Source organism: Malus sylvestris, chromosome 1, assembly GCF_916048215.2.
Source record: "Malus sylvestris chromosome 1, drMalSylv7.2, whole genome shotgun sequence".
NCBI lineage: Eukaryota > Viridiplantae > Streptophyta > Magnoliopsida > Rosales > Rosaceae > Malus > Malus sylvestris.
Window position 1 is genome coordinate 15,997,566 of NC_062260.1, and position 24,917 is coordinate 16,022,482.

A 24,917-nucleotide genomic window follows, 5' to 3' on the forward strand; every position below is an offset into this window, starting at 1 on the left:
CGCTTATTAGACGAGGTAAAACAAAAATGCCCAATAGAGATTCTCCTTTAGGAGGTTGAGCTAGCAGCTAGCTAAAAGAACAAAATATGGACCCTGTTCTTTTAATCTCTATCTACCTTTACAATCGATGAACACTTGCAAATCAAGGGAGATGAATTAAACAAACTTCCGCAGAACCTTAGCACAAAACAGGTCTTCTAACTCTAGGCATAAGAGACTGGACATCAAGATACGAGTCCTTGAACATTTGTAATTCCTGCTTCTATCTAATTTCTTCTCCGGGAGGACGGCTTAAAGTCCCTCAGCCTCAACAATTTCTTCTCGCATCTTATCTCTTAAACAATGGATTGTTCTAACTTCCTTCTTCTCACTGCTATACTACTCACACTTGTATAGTGTGACAATCCTACTCGATTGGCAACTAAATTTCCCTCTAAAATCCGTAAGATAACACATTATGCAACACATGAACCATAATTCTCCATCCACTGTTTACATTCCATAGGCAGCATGATAAACATTATAAAACCCTTCAACAACAACAACAACAACAACAACAACAAAGCCTTTTCCCACTAAGTGGGGTCGGCTATATGAATCCTAGAACGCCATTGCGCTCGGTTTTGTGTCATGTCCTCCGTTAGATCCAAGTACTCAAGTCTTTTCCTAGGGTCTCTTCCAAAGTTTTCCTAGGTCTTCCTCTACCCCTTCGGCCCTGAACCTCTGTCCCGTAGTCACATTTTCGAACCGGAGCGTCAGTAGGCCTTCTTTGCACATGTCCAAACCACCGGAACCGATTTTCTCTCATATTTCCTTCAATTTTGGCTACTCCTACTTTACCTCGGATATCCTCATTCCCAATCTTATCCTTTCTTGTGTGCCCATACCTCCCACGAAGCATCCTCATCTCCGCTACACCCATTTTGTGTACGTGTTGATGCTTTACTGCCCAACATTCTGTGCCATACAACATCGCGGCCTTATTGCCGTCCTATAAAATTTTCCCTTGAGCTTCAGTGGCCTACGACGGTCACACAACACGCCGGATGCACTCTTACACTTCATCCATCCAGCTTGTATTCTATGGTTGAGATCTCCATCTAAGTCTCCGTTCTCTTGCAAGATAGATCCTAGGTAGCGAAAACGGTCACTTTTTGTGATCATCGCTAGATTGCTCCAGTCATTAGTGTGGATAAGTATATAAATGGATAGAGATAGGAAAGCAAACACAAGATGTACGTGGTTCACCCAGATTGGCTACGTCCACGGAATAGATGAGTTCTCATTAATTGTGAAGGGTTTACACAAGTACATAGGTTCAAGCTCTCCTTTAGTGAGTACAAGTGAATGATTTAGTACAAATGACATTAGGAAATATTGTGGGAGAATGATCTCGTAACCACGAAACTTCTAAGTACCGGAGTGTGGTATCGTCTTGACTTGCCTTATCTGTCTCATAGGTAGATGTGGCATCTTCTCTGGAAGTACTCTTCCTCCATCCAGGGGTGGTATCTGTAACTGGTGGAGATGCACAAGGTAATGTATCAATTTCACTTGAAGCTTATTTGTAGTTTCAGGCTTGGTCAAGCGCGATACAAACCATGTAGTAGGAGTCCCCCAAGTCGCCGAGCTAGTGAATCTGCTGAAAGAGGTGACAGACAAGGTAAGCAATCAGAGCTCCGGCTGATTGTTCACATTCTCCCTATCTTGCAGGCAGCATGAAGGATAAAGAGAAGAAAAATGAGAAGAGATGATATGGGATACTTTTGCTTTTGAAGAAGTAACTTTCCACAGGCTTATTCTTGAACTGGGCTGGAGGGTTTTCTGGTTTCCTCCAGAGTATAAGGCCGACTGAAGAATTTGAGGGTCAAAACAAGTCCATCAAATCTAGAGTACGTTCGACCCTGCTGATATGGGATACTTTTGCTTTTGACAGAGTAGTGGATGTATCGGCACATGTGCTATTACGCTTGTCTCCATATGCTTCCTTGTATCCTTCTCACTTGCCCTATCTGTTCCTCAGGCAGATGCGGTATCTTCCCTGGAAGCATAGGATGTTGAAGATGAGTACTCGAGAGCAATGCCAGGTAAGTAATCAGGTAAGGGGTTCCAGGCAGTCAGTTCCTGGCTGGAAGCTTGATTCCAAGTGCTGACTGATTGCTCTCTTTCTCCTTGTCTTGCAGGTAAGAACAAGGCCAAAGGAAAAGACAGGGAAAAAACATGATATGGGATACTTTTGCTTTTAACCCTGATGATATGAGGTATTCTTGCTCTAGTATAGCTTGTTTACAGAGGTGTTATCGGGGGGAAAGAAAGCTGAATATTTCGAAAGGCTTCGTTGGGAGTGCCCTCTCAGATAAGAGGAAGGGTTGAGCATTTTTGCAGGTCTGCCTGTCCGTTGGGGATGGAGGTCGACATATATAGGAGTCTCCCTAACATCAAGTAATAATGCTATTCCTTTACCCTGCTTGGTCATAGCACGGTAGTGGGAGCTGCCCAGCTTCACATGTTTTAACTCTGTCAAAGCACTTTGAAAAAGTGGTCTGTGGTATCTGGAAAGCTGATGTTGCGTGTGAAGATTACAGACAAGCTTTATCCAAGGAGATCCAGCTCTTGAAGTTGGGAAAGTGGTGCCTCTTCGGTTTTTGAACAAGCAATCCTGTTGGGGATCTGGCTCTTGAGATTCGGAGAACGATGCCTCTTCGATTTTTGAGAAAGCAATCTTGCTGGGGGTCTGGCTCTCGAGATTCGGAGAGCGGTGTCTCTTCGATTTTTGAGAAAGTAATCATGTTGGGAGTCTGGCTCTTGAGATTCGGAGGGCGGTGCCTCTTCGATTTTGGAGCAAGCAATCTTGTTGGGAGTGTTTTCTCGAATGTGAGTAAAGGTTGGGCATGTTTGCTAGTCTACCTTGCCACGAAGCACAGAGGTTGACACACAGGGACTTTCCAATTATCCAGCAGTGGTACTGTTCCTTTACCCTCTCTTCGATTTTTTAGAAAGTAATCATGTTGGGAGTCTGGCTCTCGAGATTCGGAGGGCGGTGCCTCTTCGATTTTGGAGCAAGCAATCTTGTTGGGAGTGTTTTCTCAAATGTGAGTAAAGGTTGGGCATGTTTGCTAGTCTACCTTGCCACGAAGCACAGAGGTTGATACACCGGGACTTTCCAATTATCCAGCAGTGGTACTGTTCCTTTACCCTTGTGGGTAATAATATGGTAGCTAGACCTTCAAAATTTATGTGTCTAAACTTTGTTAGTGTTGTTTCTTTGCTATTCTTTTACCCTTCTTAGTCAGAGCGATGTAGTGGGAGCTGCAAGCTTCACGTGTCTCAACTTTGTCAGAGAACTTTGGCAAAGTTATCTGTCGTACCCATGAGCTACTGTTGCGTGTGGGAAGTGGGTGATTGAACAGTACGATTCATGTGCTTTCTACTTCACCAGAAATCTTCGACAGAATGCCCATAATTTTCGCAAAGCTGAGTGTGCGTGTGACAGGTGCTGACAAGGTTGGAAAAGTAGGTGCCTCTTCGATTTCTGAGATTGGCCCTCGTGGTCTCTGAGCAGCCCAGCTTTTGAGAAAGCAAGTCTCTTCGATTTCTAAGATCGGCCTTCGTGGTCTTTGAGCAGCCCAGCTTTTGAAAATTTGGAAAGAAACTAAAGCTAGAAACACAAGAAAAAAAAAAAATAGGAACCACCAGAATCATGGCGTCAGCCTGGTGGCTCTGATACCATGTTAACTACATTGTAGTATTTGGGAATTGAAAGGAAAATAAAAAACAACGGATGAAGAGAAGGATGAACACAGAGATATTAGAGAGAGAGAGTTTAGAGAGAGAAATAGGATTTTTATTTACTAATCAAATGAAAATTACACATACTGTTTTTATATAGAAATCCTAACAACTTTAACCAAATACTAACTACCTAACTATATTATTAACTGTATTACATTTTTACCCTTAATAAAACACTACAATGTAGTTAACATGTTGTACATTAACTAGTAACTTCAAATGCTTGAGATTTGTTATTATGGGAAACGCCGCATGAGTCTGAATGTAGTCATCAACTCCATTGGTATCCAACTCGAGAATCTCTAGTTTAGAAAGACAGGAGGAAAGTTGGGTAAAAGGAAGCTCTGGTGTCACATCATAAACAATGCAGCCATGCGACACGGATATCTCAACAAGCGAAGGTGTTTTACCCAGAGCAAGATTTATAGTCCATTTTTCATTATAATGAAAGGAAACCAGGTTTACATCAAGAATCTCGATACTTTTAAGGTAATAACAAGAATGCATGCACGACTGTCCTGGTTGTCGAAGCGATGAGGGTTCGCATCAAATTCACTAGAATCAAAGACGAGAGTCATAGTGGACGCCCACACATAGCGCCATCACCTACAAATGATACTAGTAGCTGCTGCTTCCTTTAGTGACATGAGTGACAGTATACTAACAATAATTTCATGTGGCAACTCACTGATTCGGTCCACCGAGCTGCAACAATCACCCTTAATAATATTTTCCCGCAATTTCTCATCTATCGATCTTCCGTTCTTTTCTTTTACCTTTGGTCGCTTCACTAAAGCAACCTATAAGCTTCAATGAACTGCAACTCGCCTAACAAAAAATCAATTGATGGAGAGAATGCATCAATCAAACGCTTCCACCATTCCAGCAATATTCTAATCTAATATAAGTACGGGGAGCCGGATTCTAACTTGGCTACAACAATCAAGTGAAGATTGATATTGAAAACGTTGCAAATTTAAGTGTCACCACTGGCCTAACAATGCAAAAAAGGAAGTAAAACCAACATAGAAAACTATTCTGCAAAATTAGTAAGAAAGAAAGGTTTGTAAAAGCAGGAGATATACAGCTGCCTACCATTCCTGGCTATCACTACCACAAACCTTAAAGTAGGTTTTATCTAATCGAGTTCTTGCCCATTGTTCTTTAGGAAAAAATAGTGTGAGTTCTAATATCGAAATTGGTTTTATCGAATCGGGTTCTTGCCCATTATTCTCTGAACATTCTTCACTTCCACAGGTTTGTGAGTCTACGGAAACCCTTCATGCTCCTTTTCATTTTACAAAACCGCTTCATCCGTTGTTTCTGCATTAATTACTAGAAACCTTGATTAAAGTCGAACAACATTCAGTTTGAAAGGTATTACAAACTCGAACGGTAACATCAGTCAAGTCCATAGAAAATTGTTATGCAGGATGGCATATATATATATATATATATATATATCAATGCTGCTTAAAGTTGAGCAATAATATAAAGCTCAGCAATATGAGAAAAATGAAGCAGGTCCATATCAAATCAGAAAATACCTAGCACTTGAAAAATATCGCATTCAGATAGCACGCTTATTAGACGAGGTAAAACAGAAATGCCCAATAGAGATTCTCCTTTAGGAGGTTGAGCTAGCAGCTAGCTAAAAGAACAAAATAAGGACCCTGTTCTTTTAATCTCTGTCTACCTTTACAATCGATGAACACTTGCAAATCAAGGGAGATGAATTAAACAAACTTCCGCAGAACCTTAGCACAAAACAGGTCTTCTAACTCTAGGCATAAGAGACTGGACATCAAGATACGAGTCCTTGAACATTTGTAATTCCTGCTTCTATCTAATTTCTTCTCCGGGAGGACGGCTTAAAGTCCCTCTTGGGAAGAAGCCTCAACAATTTCTTCTCCCATCTTATCTCTTAAACAATGGATTGTTATAACTTCCTTCTTCTTCTCACTGCTATACTACTCACACTTGTATAGTCTTACAATCCTACTCGATTGGCAACTAAATTTCCCTCTAAAATCCGTAAGATAACACATTATGCAACACATGAACCATAATTCTCCATCCACTATTTACATTCCATAGGCAGCATGATAAACATTATAAAACCCTTCATATGAGAAAATCGTAACCAACTCCTTTCATGACAACCATGTTGAGAGTTGTCCCTCATCGGTGAGGGACAATGTTTGCTATGTGATCTTGAGCTACTTCCCATATTGCCAATTGGTTTTATGGTGGAACCTCAATTTCATCATGGTGTCAGAGCAAGGTTGTCCACGTGTGAAGCCCAACAACCACACGCGCTCCACATCACCCAGTTGTTGTCCACGTGTAGGCTTGAAAATCCACCACACGTGTGAGGGCGTGTTGAGAGTTGTCCCACATCAGTGAGGGGCAATGTTTGCTATGTGCTTATATAATCATAGGCTACTCCCCATATTGCCAATTGATTTTATAGTGGAACCTCAATTTCATCAAACCAATCTTGACAATTCCAGTCTTTAGCTACTATTTTCACTAGAAATTTAATCTACACTAAAACCCTAAACACTCTGAAACACTGTTCATAAGCACAGTGTTCTTCCTGTATTACCCCTGCTAAGTTTGCATTAGTACGTTTTTACATAGACAAAAAAGCCCCGCACTCATCTCTTTCCTCCAGATTTCTTCCTGCCTGGCCGTCGTCATGTTTTACCAAGATCTTGGTGATTTCTGCTAACTTGGTGCGACTTTTCCTCACCAAGCAGCCACTTTGCTCCAGTTGAAGTTCCTCTCCTTCAACCTTTGCATGTTGGATTTCACATCAATAACATCTCCCTATAACCTTGGAGCTTTGTTTGGATTCAAGCTTTCCGACGGTAATTGGACGATTCCTCCGACGCATGCCATCAAGGTTAGTCTGAAACCATTCCTACCTTATTGCCCTATTGCATGTCAACATCGGCTTCAAATTTGTGATTCAAAATTGCTGGCCTTTTGAAAAAAAATTCATGATTTTGTCTAATCCAATTTAACGGTTAGAAATTTCGCCTGGGGACTGCAATTTCATCTGCTCCAAACAAATAGATTCTTTTTATTTTGAATTTAGAAAATTATATTCAAATTTGTTTTACATCTGATTCAGTTGGGATTGTGTTTTAGTGTTTCCTGCCTGAGTTGTATATAAAGAAAAAGAGTGATTTTTTTTGTATCGTAAATAGTTCATCAGGATCATAGACGCGAGTCTGATATTATCAAGTAAGATGCCGAGTCCTCTTGCATTCATATAATTACATTTGTGAGCTGCTTTTCTGGGTTTTTGTTGATTTTGTGTGCTTTTGGCATTTTATGACAAAGAAGAATAGTATGTATGCTATAACATTATGAGTTTGAGAATTGAGACATGTGAATTGTATGGATGTAAGCAACAATTGAGTGATTGTTTTTTCGCCAAAAAGATCGTGTGACTTTTTGATATATTGTTCATTACGAAACAAGGAAGAATAGGAAGAAAATGATATGATCTCTAACTATTCGACCTTGTTACAAGCAATATTGTTTGGTGAAATAGTTGTGTTAAGATATTGGAGAAAATAAAAAATATTAAAAATTAATCTTGAGGTGTTTCTCATTCTCCGGGTGAAATCTGGATATCAATAAGATCAATGGTACCACAAAGTGGCACTTGAAGCAAGGCTCTAGTGCAATCTATATTCTATAAAAGCATAAAACAACAATTATGGCATCCCTGTTCATCCTAAAAACTTCCCCACTGCCCCAAGCTGCTCTATAAAATTTTTCTGTTCACTATAGTAGCTAGTAGTTCAAGTCAAACTATAAAACAACACAATATTTTTATAGTAACTCATCTGTGCCTTCTTTCTTTGTCCTTCTCATTTCTTTGCTTTTTGTTATTGTCCTTGATGTGTCCGTCTCTCTCTTTTCTTTTAATATCCTTGCTCTCTCTGTCTATTCTCTGCATTTCATGGTGTCCCCTCTCTGATCTATCTTTGTCCCTTCTCTCCCTCTCCCTCCTCATCTTCATTTCTCTGTCCCTGCCCCTGTCATGTCTTCTCTTATTCTCTTCCTCTCCTTTGTCTTCAATTTCTACTTACCCTTTGTGTTCTGCCCACCATTTTTGGCGCTAAACCTGGCATTGAAGCCATAGTTGCTTGCAAGGAGATGCAGTCATAGAAATTGAAAACCTTTTCAATCTTCATGACAACATATATCTTTACTTGAGGAATGCACAACTCTATTATATCACCACAGATGAAGACAAGACAAGATGACCCATTGGTCAGACATAGAGGTTTGTGCATTGTTGATGGCATTCCAATAGTAATATCCACATCAAATTTTGCAATAACATTCCACGCCAAATATAGTCATCAACTTCCTACAGTACCCATATACAGTAGTAGATTGAGTCACAATCGCACCCGTAAATGAAATTTCCAACTTCATCTACCATAAACCTCTGAATACTAATTTTGGTTGTTGGCAATCCAACATCAAAGAATCTGTTTTCTTTTACTGCAATACCAATAAGTGCTCTAGCTTCAAAACCCTATGCTGGCCTGCGATATCCTTTCCAAAAGATTGATCATTCCCAAAAGCTACCTACTTTTTCCAAGATTTTGAAGCTGAAATTCACTGACGCTGCAAAACTAGTCCACACTTTTCTTCTGGGTTCAAACACATCAATGAGCTGTTGATTTCCCTTTCCTTGAGATTGGACCTCTACCTTGATAAAAAAAAAAGTCATTGGTGACTTCGGAATACCCAAATACGTAGTTGTAGCCGTCAACCTCGTATTAGGAACTGTCATGTAGCTTCTGTTGAGAGGGTTCCATAGAATTATAAAGTGGTCATTGGCTAAGCAGACAACTCCTCTACAAGAACCCAGCGCCACTGGCGAAGGATGAAAACGCGAAGAAAGTTCGCCCAAACGAAGAGCCATGTCCTGCATAAAGTAAATTCTTGCATAACCTTTTGAATGGTCCAAGTAGGTAGATGAGGTCCTTGGAGCCCTGAAGTCGTAAGATGTTGGACTTTATGATTTTGTCAAAAAGAATGATGTCGCCATATTCTATGGACATTGTTCTGAATCTCACAAGATCCGTCGCCGAGAGTAGCTGCAAAATCTGAAGGGCTATGTTAGTGGGGATCGGTAGGTGCAAATTCTGAAGGGTTGTCCAGTGGGTGCTCCAACATGAGTTCTCGTCATATTTCTCAAGGGTATTTGTCGTAATTTCTCTAAAGATCAAATCTTTGTTTAAAGATGGCAGACGGGGATGAGAGAGAAAGAGAGGGAGATGTTGTAATTTGGTTCAAGATGAAGGTCTAATGTCAATGAGTAAGTGAGATGAGAGAGAAAGAGAGGGAGAGAGAGGTTGTAATTTGCAAAAGTAAGGTCATCTCTAACCGAAGAAGGGCCAAAATGCCATGTTTAGCCCTATAGCCCTGTAAGAAACATAGCCCTTCAGATTTTGCAACCGCTCTCGGCGACGAATCTTACGAGATTCAAAACAATGTTCGTAGAATATGGCGACATCATTCTTTTTGAAAAATTCATAAAATCCAACATCTTGCGACTTTAGGGCTCCAAGGACCTCATCTACCTACCTGGCCCTCTTTCAGTTAGAGATGACCTTACTTTTGCAAATTACAACCTCTGTCTCCCTCTCTTTCTCTCTCATCTCACTTACCCATTGGCATTAGACCTTCATCTTGAACCAAATTATAACCTCTCCCTCTCTTTCTCTTTCATCCTCGTCTGCCATCTTTAGACAAAGATTTGATCTTTAGAGAAATTACAACAAATACCCTTGAGAAATATGACGAGAACTCGTGCTGGAGCACCCATTGGGACAACCCTTCAGAATTTGCGCCTATCGATCCCCACTAACATAGCCTTTTAGATTTTGCAGCTGTTTTCAACGACGGATCTTGCGAGATTCAGAACAATGTCCGTATAATATGGCGACATCATTCTTTCTGACAAATTCATAGAGTCCAACATCTTGCGAAACTTCAGGGCTCCAAGGACCTTATCTACCTACCTGGACCATTTGAAAGGTTATGCAAGAATTTACTTTGTGCAGGAGATGGCTCTTCGTTTGGTCAAACTTTCTTGACGTTTTCATCATTCGCCAGTGGTGCTGGGTTATTGTAGAGGAGTTGTCTGCTTGGCCAATGACCACTTTATAATTCTGTGGAACCCTCTCAACATAAGCTACATGACAACTCCTAATATGAGGTTGATGGCTACAACTACGGATTTGGGTATTTCGAACTCGCCAAGGACTTTTTCTTGATCAAGGTAGAGGTCTAATCTCAAGGAAAGGGAAATTAACAAGTAGACTAGTTTTGAACCTAGAAGAAAAGTGTGGACTAGTTTTGCAACGTTAGTGAATTTCAGCTTCAAAATCTTGGAAAAAGTAGGTAACTTTTGGGAATGATCAATCTTTTGGAAATGATATCGCAGGCTAGTAAAGGGTTTTGAAGCTGAAGCACTTATTGGTCTTGCAGTAAAAGAAAACTTATTCTTTAATGTTGGATTGCCAACAACCAACATTAGTTTTCAGAGGTTTATGGTAGGTGAAGTTGGAAATTTCATTTACGGGTGCGATTGTGACTCAATCTACTGCTGTATCTGGTTACTGCATGAAGTTGATCACCATATTTGGGGTGGAGTGTTATTGCAAAATTTGATGTGGGTATTAGGGGTGTGATGGCAGACCTAATTAAATTAATATGGTTAATTAAATTAAACTACCATATTAAAATAAGGTTTTCGAACATATTTTGAGTGTCACTTGTCGTTAAATGAATAAGCCTCCGAATCTTTTTATAATTTTAATAATTTTTCGGATATGATTTTGAGTGACACGTGTCGCTAATGTTAGTAACTCTCTAGATTTCTTATCATTATGTAATCTCAATAATTTTCGGATAGGATTTCGAGTGACATATGTCGCTGAAGTGAGTAACTTTCTAGATTTCTTATCTTTATGTAATCTTAATAATTTTTTAGATATGATCTCAAATGCCACGTGTCAAGATGTAATTGGTTATGAAAATTTTAGATTTAGGATTTTTATCTACGTGGCACTTCTTATCTTCAGCTTCCAATGTTAATAAATTGGTTGGATATTGGGGTAGAATTCACATACCTTCATCTTTGCCTTTTCCAATTTCTCTTTCAATTCAAGTTTGCAATGAATTCCAACTTTTGATCCTCTTCGCATTCCAACTGGGGGTCCTCATCAATTTCGAATTAGAAGATAAATAGGCGCATATGAGACGAGAAAATGAGGAGTCTGATGAAGAAGATAAAGCATGGCGTAACATAACATATATGGCAGCAATGGCTGCGGTCATAACGTGTGAAGAAGATGAAGAACAACCTCAATAGGGTGGCTCTGTTGCTCGTCTTTTTTTACAAACCACGAAATAGAGAGATCGCGCATGAGATTCTGATGAACAATTACTTTAACTCCAACTGGTGTACACAAAATAGGATTTCAGACGTCTCTTCTAGATGAGGCATCATGTCTTTGAGTGTTTGCTTCATGATGTCTAACATGTCAATCCATACTTTCGATAGAAGATGGATAAAGTAGGCTGCCCTAGTTTCTCACCTCACCAAAATGTTACTATTGCACTCCGAATGCTGGCCTATGCCTCTTTAGCTGATACGATGGATGATACATATGGTATATCTGAGTCTGCATGCCTTGAAAATCTTGCTGAATTATGTCACACAGTTGTTCAGATTTATAAAGAGGAGTACTTCCTTGAACCAAATCAAGCAGATTTGGCTTGGCTCATTCGCAAAGCTGAAGACCGTGGCTTTCCGGGCATGATAAGGTTATTAGATTCCATGCATTAGCAGTGGAAGAATTGTCCTACCAGATGGCAAGGAGGATTTAGTGGAAGAACGAGAAAGCCAACTATTGTGTTAAATGTGATTGCCTCGTTTAACACATGGATCTGAAATACTTTCTTTGGAGTCCCAGGATCCCAAAATGACATTACAATACTTGGGTGTTCACCCTTCTTTAATAACCTGACGAAGGGTAAATCACCTCAACTTGTCTACTACATCAACGTGTGTCATTATAATATGAAGTATTACCTGGCAGATGACATTTACCCAAAGTGGGCGACACTTGTCTAAGCAATTGCAAAGCATGTGGATGACGCCCAAATGTGGTTTACCTTACACCAAAAGGCATACCAGAAAGATGTTTAGAGAGTTTTCGGTATTCTACAAGCACGGTGGAAGACCATTAAGGAACAGCAAGAGGGTGTAGTCGAGATAAATTGAATTTCATCATGATGTTGTGCATTATATTACACAACATGATTGTGGAGGATGAGCGAGATGACTATATTGATGAAGAGTCTGATGGCGACCAAGATGATCCAAATAGGTCAAGGATGGCTCGTGCGAAAATATATGATGAACCTAATTTTCCTTTGGATCCAAGAACTGGTAATAACTCTTTAAATGAGCACATGAGACGTCATAGGATGATATGTTCAAGTGCCACAAACAAGTACCTACAACAGGATCTTGTTGCACATCTTTGGGCCAAAAGAATCATGAAGTAGGCGTTTAAGTTTTATGTTGTTAAATGTTTTGTTTAATGTTGTTTAAGTTTGAATTACTCCCTCAAGTAGTACTAGGGTGGGGATTGTGTTGTTTAAAGTTGTGTAATTTTTATGTTGTTTAAGTTTCATATTATTAAATGTTGTTTAACTTTAATTGAAAGACTCAACAACGTAAATATTAAAGAGTACAACAACTCAAATATTAAAAACTACAATAACTTCAATTTAAAGATTCAACAACTTCAATTTAAAGATTCAACAACTTAAATTTAAATATTCAACAACTTAAATTTAAAAACTACAACTTAAATTTAAAGACTACAACTTCAATTTAAAGACTACAACAACTTAAATTTAAAGACTACAACAACTTAAATTTAAAAACTACAACTTAAATATGAAAGACTACAACAACTTCAATTTAAAGACTATAATCATCATCTTCATCCATCATTGTAGGAGTACAGTCGGATGTAAACAACTCCCCTCGGGCCATAATTTCCCTATTTTTCCTATCAAAATATGCCTTACTCATTAGAGTGTACTCCGAAGTGTTCCTTTGCATGTTCCTATCATCCATCTCTTCTTGTACACTACTATAAAAGTGGCTTATTGTGTCGCTGGTTGGTGTTGGTTTTATATAAAATATTGGCGGATTAGCAACATAAACTGTCTATGTCACTTATAACCGACATAGATTGTTAGTGTCGCTTATAACTGACATAGCTTTTTATCTTTTTAATGGTGGTGTCGTATAAAAAGAAAACCGTGTCACTTTCAACCGACATAAAGTTAGTGTCGGTTAAAAAGAGAATCGTGTCGTTTCTACTCGACACTAATAATTATTTTTAAATATTTTAAAACTTCCTGTCGGTTGTAGTCGACAGGTTGGTGTTTTTATTTTTTTAAATACATATCCCGCGTGACAAAATTTTGGGTGGGATAGTTCCCACCATTTTTTAGACGAAAAAGAGGTGGGATTGAAAAAATTTTCAAAATTTCAAATCTTTGAAATTTCATTGTACTCCCACAATTCTCAAAATTTAAGTGAAATCCTTCATTTCCTATTACTTTACCTCTCTCCCACAAACTTTTCTCTCATTTTTCTATGTTCTCTCCACTCATCGCCTTTCTCCATCCATTACTCTTCACCTCACCACCACCACCACCACCAATTTCTTCCCGTCATGATGTTGCCCACTAAAAAACCTCCTACTATTCTCCTGCAATAGCATCAGCAACCTAACAAATCAACCCCAACACAACCTCCATGCGCTCTCTTCCTCAGCCTCACCGCAATGGCGGTAACCATCCCTTCACCGTGTTGCTCCAGAAACTAAGGCGCTTCAACTGGAACAAACAGGTTTGTAGTGGGAATGAATGCAATAATGGTGCTACACTCCCTTTGCAGAGGTCGTCAACCTATGGTTTGCTTCCCCGGTTTATTTTCTTTCCCATTGCATTCCTTCCACCTTTCTTTCTCATGTTCTTCTCCCATTCTCATTCTATCTTCATCTCTTTCAAAATTGGTCAATGGAGTAGCAATGGGGTAGATTCTCAACCCAGCTTACATCTTCCTCAATGTTTTTGGGCTCACCTTAATAACAAAGCTTTAGGCAAAGAATTATATCAGGAAGTTTGGTATAAACTACATGACTATAAGGCCCAGTGGGTTGGGAAAGGACCCTCTAATCGGAAATCTTGTAATAGAGCCAGAGGTAACATGATTTTCGTCACACTTTGAGAACTCTCCCCATTTAATCTTGTTAAGTACGAAAACCCAAGCTGCTTTAACTGAATGTTGTTTATGATCCATTTTGATATGACACTCTTTCGAAAGGCAGCATCTCTAGAGACCTGGTTGCAGAGGCATTACTGAATCATGAAGCGTCTTACAAGGTTGTGAAGATAGGTTCGCGGCCTGATGCCTCTAAGCATTTGTACGAGGATCTTTTCGGTTCATCAAGCAATGGTGATCTTTCACTCACTCAGTGTCATTCCGGAATCCAAAAAAAAGACATGCTGATCGACGGGCAGCACGAAATGGAGGAGGAGGAATTGAGTGGTGGCTCGGAACAATAGTGGAGGTTATCGACAGAGGAACTGAGACATACTTTGATTTTTTTTATTAATGGTTTATGGTGTCGGTTATGGGTGACAATATAGTTGTTTATTTTATTTATTAAATAGTTAGGTGGTGTCGGTTAGGGCCGACAATAGGTTTACTTGATGTCGGTTAGGACCGTCATCATGTCATAATTTAATGTCGCTTCTAATCGACGTAAGGTTCGATGTCACTTATAAGTGACGCTGTTGTTCTTTTTTATTTTATATTACTTTACTTCTTAGTGGCAGATTAAGGGGACTAATTGACGTCAATACCTTTTTTGTGACGTTAGCAATGGTGTTGGTTCTTCTATCTGACATTGCATGATTTGATGTCGGATTTTTACCAAAAATCTGACAGTAATTGAGGTTTCTTGTCGGTTTTTACACCGCCAGTGATAACCTCTTTTGTAGTTGTGGTATTTGTTTTGCTCGTTCTTCGTGCCTACGCTTCCTTTCTTCCGCGGCATGGGAATTTTTCTTGGCCATAGTCACAATGAGGACGCCATTCCTCTCGAAATGCTAAATCATCCTTTGCCTTGCCATTTTCCTTCAATTTTCAGGCCTTGTTTCGTCCCATATGGAAGATTCACTCGGAGACGAATTTTCTACCTTTCTTTCTTGAATGATAGGAGATCCTTATTCATCCCCAACTCCATTTGAGGAAACATTTCTGAACACCGGCGTAGGACCAAATCTTTCTTGAGGTGGATCTTAAAATAACACCCACACTTTAAAAATTTCCCAACAACCGTGATGACTTAAGGGTTTTTTCATGTCCTCCATATTCAATTCCTCCGCTTGGCATACCTAGAAAATATAATTACAAAAATTAAAGGAAATTAATTTATGAAATTAAATGTAATATAATTAAATATTTAAAATAACTTGTGAAATCACTTACTTCGTCGTAGTAATTGGCTCCGTTTTCATGTCTACTTTCGGCCTTTACCACTGCTTGATGCCATTTATTCAAACTTGGTTGAAGATGTTTTTTTCATCTTGAAGAACAACTCTCATGGCTTTGGTGGAGTGGTGCCTTCAGAACTCATAGTACTTTTTGGACACACGAGTCCAAACACCTTCACTTCTTTGAGAACTCCCCTTGACACTATCTTCTGAGACCCATCTATAAGCCCTACAAAGAGCTTAATCTTCTTTTCGAGTCCAAGCCCTTCCCTTCATTGCAGATGTGGCAATTTGAAAATTATTGAAAAAATTGAACGAAAGATTATTGGAAGAGGTAAGGGAATAGAATGTGAAGAAGTGAAGCAAAATGAGGTAAAATAGTATGAAATGAGGAAAAGTATGTGAGAAATGGTGTAGGAATGGCTTAGGTATTTATAGGAAAAAAAATTCATAAAAAAAAATTTCAAATTCCAACAATAACTTGACGTTAGCTAGTTGTTGCTAGTTGGCGTTATGCTGACGCCAGATAGCTGTTGCATTTGAAAATTAGGCTGGGAGAGGGCTGGTTGGCTGGCTGGAATAGGCCAGCATGTTGGCTTGTTTTCAATTTTTTGGCATGGTAGGGCCCACACGCCCTTTGGCTTATCCCTTGGTTGGAGACGGTTTTTGTGTCATTTCGAGCTATTTTTAGCCCTATGACCATCTGGCCGGGTCAGTTGGAGATGAACTAATTTCATTCAGGATGAAGTAAGCAACGGAAAAAAAATTCATGTTCTTATATCTCTGCTTTCCAAAGTGCCTCAAAAAGGTCACCTAACAATCAATAGTGTGAAGTGTGATCGATGTTATTGCTCCAAAATCTACAGAGTAGACATTATTTAATTATTTTATATATTTAATACTAGTCTTTTTTTTGTTGATTAAATATATATTTAATACTAGTCTAGTACTAAAAATCTTGGAAAGGGTAAAAATGTAGGGGGCTTTGCTTCCTCTCAAGATAATGCAAAACAATCTGTCACGTTATATTTTAACGTCAATTTTTATGCTAACTTTATAAAATATAGGGTAAATTGCACTTTACCACTTCAGGTTTAAGGTCTATTGCAACCTCATACAACATCTTAAAAAAATTTCACTTTCATACCTCACATACTATTTTATTTCAATATAATACATCTGTTACATTTTCCATCCATTGGTCCGTTAAGAGCTGACGTGGCTGCCATATTTGTGCCATGTGGTTGTCACATTTCTCCCTCTCCTCCACTCTCTTCAACTTCCCTTCCATCGAAAACACTCACCCCATCCCACTCCACCCCCACCTCCCTTACATCCCTCACCCTACCCCCACATCGGCTTCTTCTAAAGGGCTAGCTCGCTTCTACAACGATTGGGAACCGATCGGCTCCGATTGCGGGTCCAGAACTGTCAGAAAGAGGACGGAGCACGAGTTTGATTGTTTCGATAGGAGTAAGGGGAACGATTGATACAACAGAGATGATGGAGGGTACGATCGTAATTTGATGCACTGGTCTAAGAGCTTATCCGTCGAGGAGGTCACTGGCGGGGTTTCTGAAAAGGTTTCGATTAGAGTGGGATAAGTCTAGGCACTAAGGCAGCAGGAGCGGAGCGTTGTCATGGCAGAGGTTCGGGAAGAAGTTCAAGGAGAGAGGAAGAGGGAAGGGGTTGAGGGACGTGAGGTTGTCGACGTGGTCGAATTCGAGGGATTCGTGGAGCGAGCAGTCAAAGGTTAGGTCTCTAGGGAGGTGAGGGTGGAGTGAGGGGGTTGCAAGGGAGGTGGGGGTGGGGTGGGTTTTTGGATGGGAGGGGAGGTGAAGAGAGTGGAGAAGAGGGAGGTGGGTCAGGAGGATTGAGTTTCTGGGTTTCTTTTTTCTTTTTTTATTTATTTATTTTTTAATAGGGTAAATTATTATAATATTTTTAATGCATAATTTTTTTTTGCCATGTGGCACAAATTTGGTAGTCACATCAGCACAAATGTGGCAGTCACGTCAGCTTTTAACGGACCATTGGATGGAAAATGTAACGGATATATTATATTGAAATAAAATAGTACGTGAGGTATGAAAGTAAAATTTTGTGAAGATGTTGCATGAGGTTGTAATAGACCTCAAACTTAAGGTGGTAAAATGTAATTTACCCAAAATATATTGTGTTTGTACTATACTTAGGGCCTCGGTATTTAAACCTCGTATAAATACTTGGGAGACTCAATTGTAATTATGTAATGAATGAAGGGGCAAACATGTAATAAGTGAGGAGCCCTTATTCTATAAAAGGGCCTCCTCACCCTCACAAACCTGAAGCCTCACTCTCACATTACAAAGCTCTCTTTCCCTCACAATCCTCTCACAAACAGAGAAATACAATATTAGTGTGGACGTAGCCCAAACATTGGGGTGAACCATGATACATCTTGTATTCTTTACTTTCTTGCAGATTCACGGTCGGATTTACATTGTTCCAAGACCTCCGGTTTTGTGCATCAACATTTGGCGCTGTCTGTGGGAATCGATATGAAAAGTTGTGTTGGTTCTCTTTCATTTTTTGATCTCCGTCGTGAATCTGCAAAATCACAAAAAACCCAGGAAACCAAATACTATATCTCTCACTCTGCTATCATTTTACAAAAAAAAAAAAAAATCACAAAAACCAAGAACACCACTCTTTCTTTCTTTCTTTCTTTCTTTCTTTCTCTCTCTCTCTCTCCATTGTTTCTTCAACTTCAGTTCTGACTTTGAATTTGGCATTTGGGCCACTTCGGGCATCCTAAAAAAAACTGAAATTTGGTATTTGCAGTGTGAACAGCTCTCTGGGATGGAAGTCTTCGAGCTTGTTCGTGCAGTCAGAAGCAGTTTATACTTCTACTTCTCTCATTGGATTCTTGGTTTCTTCCAGAAGAAAATGCCCCCATAGAAAAGTTTCTATAACATGTTTTTCTTCCTTCTCTTCATCTTCTGATCCACTCTTGGTTAAAGCTGTGAAAGAGAGAGAAGACGAAGAATAGTTACAGATTCAGAGAGCAAGACGAAAGAAGAAGGACGACGACGACGCAGGAAAACTCGCGAGGGTTTTTGTGAGTCGACTCGAATGATTCTCTCCCCTTCCGCCCTCAAGCCTTTCGCCTTTCGTGCTGTCCGTTAAGCCTTCGTGATTCTCAGTCAAATTTCAAGGAGGCGTGCGCGCTAAGGATTTCGTCTCGTTGTTTTGACGGCCGTGCTCGCTTCGGTTGATGGCTCTTCCAGATCTTGCATTCTGATTCTTTACTTTTTAGAGGAGGACGACATTGACTTTTCACTGAATGTAGCATTGAGCTCTAGTGTAGATTTTTCGGTCTCTTGTTTGTTCCTCAAGGTCTTTTTGCTCACGGAATCTTGGGAGGTTCTGGAAGTCCTTATCTTATGATCGTCTTGAAATCGGGCTCTTATCTTGGAAGAGGAACAAGAGTAAGGTTAATAATAGCTCGGGTGAGTTGAAAAGGTTCGAGTTGAGTGTGAAAAGGAAAGAGCTGGCTCAGTCTCACACGGTATCATACATATGTCTCTAACACCTAACGTCGTCATCAGGTCCCTGGCGCTGTTCCACGACATCATTTTCGTCATCGTATTCGGCTGCTAGAGGGCGATTGGCCGAAGCGAAATCGGGAAGGAGCAGTGGGCAGGGCAACCTTGATGGTCAAAGTTGAAGAGACTAATTTGCTGATGATTTGAAGGTGGATGGTATGTATGTGCTTGCTGTAAAGCAGGCATGCAGAGACAGAGACAGAGAGAAAGACGCAGTGGAAAGAGAAAAGAAAAAAGCAAAAGGATGTCTGAAAATGGAGTGGGAAACAAAAGCAGAAAGTAGAAAGAAAAGCAGAAGGTAAAAGCAGAAAGCAAAAGAAGATAAAAAGAAGCAAACATAATTGCGGTGGTGATGGCATGCAGAAATTGGAATTAGGGGCGTGACTTATTGAGCAAAGGGTCGGATTTATTTTTGAATGATGTGATTTATTTTCTTTATCTTTCAGAGACATCTGTATAACCCTATCAGAGGGTAATCATAAAAAAAAAAATAGCAAGCCCAAAATAATGGGCTGGAATGTTATGTGGAGGGCGAAGGCCCATATGCCCAAAAGAGCCAGGCCTTCTGTTATCACCAACTAGGTGATCAAAAGTACGCCCAGTACTACAAAAAATTATTGGGCAGCCTGCCACTATTATCACCAACCAGGTGATCAGAAGTACGTCTAGTACTCCAAAATTATTCGGCAGCCTGCCGCTATTATCACCAACCAGGTGATCAAAAGTACGTCCAGTACTCCAAAATTATTCGGCAGCCTGCCGCCATTATCACCAATTAGGTGATCAAAAGTACGTCCAGTACTCCAAAATTATACATGAGCATCACTCATGTCAATCTTACATAAACATTCATGAGCATCACTCATGTCAATCATACATAAACATTCATGACCATCATTCATGTTAACATTCATGAGCATCACTCATGTCAACATTCATAAGCATCACTCATGTCAATCATACACAAACATTCATGATCATCATTCATGTCAACATTCATGAGCATCATTCATGTCAACATTCATGAGCATCACTCATGTCAACATCCATGAGCATCACTCATGTCAATCAACATAAACATTCATGAGCATCACTCATGTCAATTAGCTTCGAAAGCTTCATTTATAGAACTCTAGCTTCGAGAGCTCCAGCTTCAAAAGCTTCATTTACAAAAGCTCCAGCTTCAAAGCTTCACATGCAAAGCTTCAATGCAGGGTATACAAATACCGCATCCGAACAACCACCATTTCGGCCCTTACATGGATTCAATTTAAAGTCTCCAGCCAACATACCCTATTGACTGAAGACTTGGGGGACTAAATTATGTACCGTATATTTGGCCTTAACTGGGCCTCATGAAAAATACTTGGGGGACTTAGCCCATTATTTATATACTAAGGAGCGAGCCCTTATTCTATAAAAGGGACTCCCTCACTTTCATTAGAGAGCACCCATTATTCATGTACTGAGGAGCGAGCCCTTATTTTTTAAAAGGGACTCCCTCACATTCATTAGAGAGCATTGCCGACAGTTGAGCAACCCCCTCGCCGCGAGCATCACTCTTAACCCATCACTTATGTATTGAGGAGCGAGCCCTTATTTTATAAAAGGGACTTCCTCACCTTCATTAGAAAGCATCGCCGCCAGTTGAGCAACCACCTCGCCGCGAGCATCACTCCTAACCCATCACTTATGTATTGAGGAGCAAGCCCTTATTCTATAAAAGGGACTCCCTCACCCTCATTAGAGAGCATCGCCACCTGCTGAGCAACCGTCTCGCCGCAAACATCACTCCTAACCCATCACTTATGTATTGAGGAGCGAGCCCTTATTTTATAAAAGGAACTCTCTCACTTTCATTAGAGAGCACCCATGTAATATCCCCCGTTTAATTAAGAGTGAAGTGTGATTATAATTGTTTTTATACAAAATTTTAGTCTACTTAGTGTTTATTTGTTTAATAGCTTTTAATACTATACTTTTTATTTAATAGCTTTTAATACTATACTTTTTATTTATTAGATTTCCTATTATTGTTAAAAAAAATAATAATAAAATAATATTCTACAAAAGAAAGGAAAAGAACATTCTTCCTTTCTGTGCGATGGAAACAAGGAAGCTGGGAGAAGGTGGCCTTCCATATCTTTAGGAAAAAAATCTTCTTTCTTCATACCAAAAATCGGATAGAGATTAGGAAATCTTGTGATAGGTCGACCTTTGATTGATCAAATGAGTGTGTCATAGAGAGTTGTTCATCTCCTATTGCACCAAGGAGTGTGTTCAGCAAAGGATAAACTGAGAAGAGACACAGAGGTCTATAAGCAGGAGGTGGATGACCTAGGAAGCTAGGTTTTTATCAGGACTCTGATAGGAATGAGTAGGATTAGAGAAACTATAAAAGGGGTTGCAGAGAAGTGGGAAAGCATCAGAAATCGAAAAGGGGTAGAGAAATTGAGAGTTAGAGAATGTGATTGTGAAGGAAGGATTCAGAGATTTGAAGGATAAACTTCTTGTTCCTTGATTATTTAGATTTTTCAAATTTAATTTCCTTAGTTGAATTGAAACTGCCATGAGATATATTTGGAATTCTTAGTTTTAATTAGGATTTTCTACTGTTCAATGAACTAATCTGAACTTGAATTAGAGTTGGGTAATTCGGATTGGGTGGGTAGATCAAATATCTTGATCAAGGGTTTGGTTCAAAAAGTCAATTTCTTGTTAATGTTGAGTCATGTTATATTTGGGTGTTGTATACATGATTTCTGGATTACTTGGAAATATTTTGGGTTTTGTTATATGAATTGGAAGTGTACTGTTATGTAAGTTGCAGAAAATTTCAGAGAAAACTCAAGTTTCTAGTGGTCTTATTTTGCTCTTAATTCATAGGTCTTTATGTGCTCCTTTGGAGAAAACTTTTATTGTGTTGAAAATACATATGTCCATGATTGTAACCCAATTGTTTTCACTTAGTTCCGTTGAGTTTTGGTTGATCAAAACCTTATTTAAACTTGGGTCGCGAGCTGCCAAACAGCAGCAGAAAACTGGGTTTCCAGTTTCAAGACTCCATTTTCCTTTTAGCATAACTTCCAATTTAGAGCTCCGTTTTCTACAAACTTTATATGCTTTTAAAGTACATAACACAAACTTCAAAGCCCATGTAATATTACACGATTTGGTTTAGTTTTGAATGTTTGAAAATGAGTCTAAACTTGGTTCAATAGTGCTATTTTTTCTGCAGATTTTGTGAAGATGCAAAGTTCTGTTTTTAGCACACCTAATTTCTTTTCCAGATTCCTTTCTAGTCCTCTTTACTTGATTTGAGTGACATTATTTGAGTTATAAGATTCCAGAATTTATGTACTTTCTTTAGATAATATCAATTTTGTGGTTGAACACTTAGTTTGGTTTCTAATATGTGTTATTTGTGTTTATATTTTTGCGTTCCGATTAGGTTCTTCAGAGGAACAAAATTAATCGAATTTAAGGTAGGGGGTTCTGGGAAACCTTCTCTCTATATATATATGAATTTAATTATTTCTTACTTAAGTACATATACAAGTTTGATATACATGTTTCTATTGGATATTTGAGTATGATGAATGTTTGAAATGAAATTTGGGTCCATGATGTGGGAGTAAAGTGGGATTGTCGGAAAGAACTTCGGGAATCTAAGGTGGTGACTATTAGTTTTGTGTAGTTGAGCCAAACTCTTAGTAGGTACCAGGTCTCAGGCGAGCCCACAGTGCACAGATTCTTTAAGGGTAATTCGGGACTGGAGACAAAGAGTTTAGGCAAGATGACTAACAAAAAGGGGAGTTCGGGGATGTTTAGGGATAGGGGTTAGTTCATATATTTAAACACTCGGGATCAAGTGGTATAAGTACGGAATGGGATGTACAAGGTTTGGGTGTTTAGTTATGTGGATTAACGGGTATGGTTATGGGATTTGCATTGCATACTTATGCACCATTCTGATTTTGGTTTTAATTCTGCTATCTTAATTATACTTTATTATTTTAGTAATGAAGGTATATGTCCTTACTGATCTTTTTAAGCTCACCCTAATGAAATTTTGCAGGTACAGAACCAGAAACCTAAAAGTCTACTTGCTGTCTGTTGTGTAATTATGTAGAAGAAATAAAAAGATGAGCTTGTTGGCTTTTGCTCTCTTGTTTGAATAAAGAACTACTTTTGTGTGAACTTTGAGTAGTTTATAAGTTGTAATTTTGGCTGAAACTTTCAATAATGAATCTGTTATTCAGTTAATTTTATTCCAAGCGAGTTATACATGCTTTTATTTCATGTCACATTCTTAATTATATTAGTTAAGCTTATAATTAAGGTGTGATTCACGTTCTGAACCAAGGTTTACGTTAATCCTTGGGTTGGGGCGTGACAATTTGGTATCAGAGCTTTAGGTTAAGTTTAATCATATGTGTTTATTTGTTATTTGATTTCTAACTTTATATGTTGATGTTTAGATGCATCCTGCAAATGGAAATGATGCATGGGGTGGATTTAAGCTGGAACCCAACGGTTTAGAACCTTATAATGAAGATATGTACCGTACACACCTTCATAATGAAGCCTTTATGGAGTTGGTGTATGATACCTATGAAAGCAACCATAGAAGAATGTTTTACAAGTCAGAGATGCAACGGGAAGTAGTTAGGCATATAAACAAGTCGCTGAACATCAAGACTCAATACCGTATCCAGATAGAGTCCAATGAAAATCTTTATGGTGATGTGATGAACCATGTGAGAGCTTTAGGTGGAAATATATGGCCTCCGCCAGGTGTTCACTTAGCCTAGGTTCCAGCTCAAGTTCCAGCTCAAGGAGTACCAGAAATTCCGAAAGCCTTATCTGATAGTGTAGTTTCTATTCCTGCACCATCAGTTACTCCTCCACCTGTTGTCTACATCAATTCTGAGTTTGATGATGAAGAGGACCCTGTTGAACCTTCTGAAAGTGTTGGACTTCCCAAACGACAGTTCGATTTAAATGAAGACTAAGTTCAGGTTTGGGAAGTGACTGGTGTAAATATTTTGCAGTGAAGTGTTGATATGAATGGCTGATTTTTGGTGTAATTAGTGTGCAACCTTCTAGATGTTTTTGGGAGAAGTAATAGCCTTCAAAGGATAGGCGTTGATGCATTTTTGCTGCTGTTCGTAAGAGAAGTTTCGATGTACTTTTATAGTTTATGAAACATGTTTCTTAAAGCTTTTGGGAAAGCTTTGTAAATTATGTGTAGCTACTGATGTTAGCCTATAACCAATAGGTTAGCAATGTATAATAGGTGTGTTTATTTTCATTTATGCATCTAAAGTCTGACTTATACTTTTGAGATTGTATTCTTTTGTTTTGCTTGGTTTTGTGTTGATTGAACTACAGTTGGAAAGAAAACAAAAGAAGGGTGAATCAGACTTGTTTCACATCTTTTGTACAAGTATGAAAAGGGAAAGTAACTATTGGTTGGTTTTATGTAACATAGTATTGCATTCCAACAAAGGTAGCTTGTATTCAAGGTAGGATACTGTCTATTTGAATGATTGTTTTAGTTGTTTTATTATTATTTCTTAAGATATTGCTACAAGTTATATTTTATAAGTGAATGTGATCAAGTTTCTTTAAGTGATTTACTCTTATTTGATTGATTTGCTTGGTCATGATTGAACTTACAGACTTCTTGTTTTATTTCTCTTTAAGTTCTCTATTCTTTAAGTTGTTTTAATTTACATATGATTATGGTAGATTTAGTTTTCAAATTTTGGTTATAGAGATGGTGAAAGTAGAAGGACTTGACGATAATGGTATGAACAATAATAATATGGAAGTATTATTAGCTATTCACGATATGGCATCAGCGATTCGTGAGACAAATCAACATAACCATGAACCTCATGA

At 38.9% G+C, this 24,917-nt stretch overlaps 1 long non-coding RNA gene across 1 annotated transcript; it reads right to left on the reverse strand.

The window, feature by feature from the left end:
- Positions 1-7,370: 7,370 nt before the first annotated feature.
- LOC126593081 (uncharacterized) lies at positions 7,371-10,577 on the reverse strand. Its single transcript, XR_007612878.1, has 2 exons — positions 9,848-10,577; positions 7,371-9,410 (listed from the first exon to the last, which is right to left on the reverse strand). It is a non-coding gene; the product is annotated as an uncharacterized LOC126593081 (long non-coding RNA).
- Positions 10,578-24,917: the final 14,340 nt, after the last annotated feature.